This window comes from Penaeus vannamei, chromosome 24, assembly GCF_042767895.1.
Source record: "Penaeus vannamei isolate JL-2024 chromosome 24, ASM4276789v1, whole genome shotgun sequence".
Lineage (NCBI taxonomy): Eukaryota > Metazoa > Arthropoda > Malacostraca > Decapoda > Penaeidae > Penaeus > Penaeus vannamei.
In genome coordinates this window covers 21,839,691-21,842,190 of record NC_091572.1, presented here as the reverse complement: position 1 = coordinate 21,842,190, position 2,500 = coordinate 21,839,691, and the positions used below count along the sequence as shown (strand labels likewise).

The following is a 2,500-nucleotide window of genomic DNA, read 5'->3' as shown; positions in this document are numbered from 1 at the left end:
TTTATCCTATCCGTCTCCTCTCTTCTCTTTTTCTCTCCTACTCGTCACACAGGAAGAACAGTCATCGCCGCGGCAGTTTGCGAGAAAAACAAGACAGCCCTCGAGTCATAAGCAAGTGGCTGACTCGACAGCATGACTCACTATGAGCTATAGCAGCGGGCCAGCAGAGTACCAGGAAGACCCCTTAGCCTTGGCATTTGTATACCAGGAAATGCTTCCGACGACTCTCCAGAAACGTCATGTGACACGGGTACCGGGAGATCATGCGGAAAGGGGGAGAGGGGTGACACTAGGCGGGGGTGACAGTGCCGGTACGTGGGGTACGGGAGGTGCGGGAGGTACGAGAGGTACGAGAGGTACGGGACGCAGATGGGGGAGGGGTAGGAGAGAAAAGGTGGGGGAGACACGAAATATACAACAGATACAAGTACGGAGAGGGGGAGGGGGAGGATAAAGGGGGGGGGGGTATAGGAAGTCCGAGAGGTAGAAATCCGCGCAGCTTGTTTACAAAACTCGGAGGGTCTCCTGACCTTCAGCTGCATCGCACCGGACCAAGTTTTCCACCCGAATGCCTATTTTTTTCTGGCGGGTATTTCTGAGCTGCCAGAGATGTGCGTCGCTGCCTGGCTGTTCACCCAGGCCGTGCTTAATAGGCACTGCCCATCTGGCTTCGTCTCAAGTGTCAAGCATCCAGTTAACCACAAAGAAAAAAAATATGATAATATCTTGGTCTGTGTGTGAATGCAAGCGTGCTTTTGGAAGTGTGCCCGCACGCACACGCATGCACTACTCATGGACATTCATGTTATTTTGGGTGATTTCGGCCATGCTTCTAAAAGTGTTACTGCTGAACTTTTCACAAGTGTAATATATATCTTTTCATGATTATTTTCGGTGTCGCTTATTTTAGGCGTGAAGGCCACGCTGTTCCAGCAAGGCTGTCACGCCCGCGAGCGGTACGGTAGGTGCGGCCACGCTGGCCGAGGAGCTGCGTACAAACGCGGATGCCAAGGTTAGAGTCTAGCCAGAACGGCGCCAGTCGTCGGTGCCCCTCCGTTCCCCTCATCACTACCCCTTCCCTCCCCTTCCTCCCCCTCTTTCTAGTGCTACCCCTCCGTCTCCTACCCACTCACCACGTCCACCCTCCGCTTCCCGTTTTACCCGGCATTCCCCAAGTGCGTCCACCCTTCCTCATGCCCCTTGCCCCTCAGCCCCCCGCGAGGGTACGCAGCGCAATAAACACGCGAATTATCGCTTCGAAGCCCTTTACCTCGCGGCGGCTGGTTGCGTTCGCCAGGAAGACGCAGTCGCCGCGGCCAACACGAGGCCGGCGGCTGATCGCAGGGTGAACGCGAGAAAGAATGGAGGTGTGATTTATTCTATGACGCAGATACTCAGAGCGGTGAAGTGTCAGTTCAGGTGCCAAGGCGAGGCGGCCTCGGTGCCAGGTTGGAGAGGATGCTGGAGATGTGAACATTAACCCGACAAGGTCGAGGACCCGGGCGCGGCGAGAGAGGAATGCCTGGCACGAGGGGACCCTCCATGGCCCGAGGGGACCCTCCATGGCCCGAGGGAAGAGGCGTTTGGTTAGGAGGTACTGTGTGAGGGTACTGTTTCAGAGTGCGGTGCTGGCGGTGCTGATGCAATGAGGGGGGAATGCGCACTCGTAACCCAACAATAGATCATATAGAACTTTAATGTAATATCTAATATAGCTAACTTATCCTAACTTAATCCAGCCCAACCGTAATCGAAATCAATCAAGTAAATCCTGCACAACTTAACCCTAAACCAGTTTATACCCAGCTTAGCCTAAACTAGAGTGCTGCTAGATACCAACAAAGGACGAGTCTTCGCCTGTAGCAAAAGGGGAATGACGCACGTCGCCGAAAAATGGTATGGTTGGATGTTTTCCTCATTCCTTCGACACATGAAAGCCAACTTCGCATCACATCCTATTCCTATGAGATCCCGGATGCACAGTCATATCCTGGGAAGTCTTTGATATTCGTTCATGTAGATGAAGTGCTTTTGTGTCTGTTTTATTCGGTGTACATGTACTGTGCACGTGTGTGTGTATGTTTCTCTGGTTAGCTGAGATGTCGGAAGTAACTAAAATGATTATGATTATACATGATTGTTCATACTGCAGCAACGAGTTCCAGGTATTGTTGATAGCAGTCGCAGTCATACTGATCAGGATTACTTTGTGTTGCTGTGTAATCTTTTCCTCTTGCAATATAGAAAACGTTTTTACACTTTGTCCTTGTAAAGGGAAATATTTCCCGCTGTTGCAGTAAAGTTTACTGTTAGGTGCAATAATTGCCCATGATGTCGAATGTTTTCAATAAGATTTAGCTTGCAAGACAAAATTGTTTCTGACACAATCGCTGACTACAGCCATTACCGACAGAAAACTATATGACAGAGTACGATAATTTTGTGAACGGAATCACAAACTGGCTGAAAGTAGAAGTGTAGCCGTAACTCAGCAGCAAAG

General features: G+C 50.6%; 1 protein-coding gene across 12 annotated transcripts in view; it reads left to right on the top strand.

The window, feature by feature from the left end:
- Hr4 (Hormone receptor 4) overlaps window positions 1-2,500 on the top strand; it is a 311,370-nt gene that overhangs the window by 133,851 nt on the left and 175,019 nt on the right. For 2 of the 12 annotated variants that reach the window (XM_070138499.1, XM_070138494.1), the window contains exon 1: window positions 2,485-2,500. This exon is cut by the window's right edge and continues 181 nt beyond it. The exons of the other annotated variants lie outside the window; for them this stretch is intronic. The gene's annotated coding sequence lies outside the window, so the exon portion shown is untranslated. Of the gene's footprint in view, window positions 1-2,484 lie in introns of those variants that run through there. 12 annotated transcript variants of the gene reach the window in all.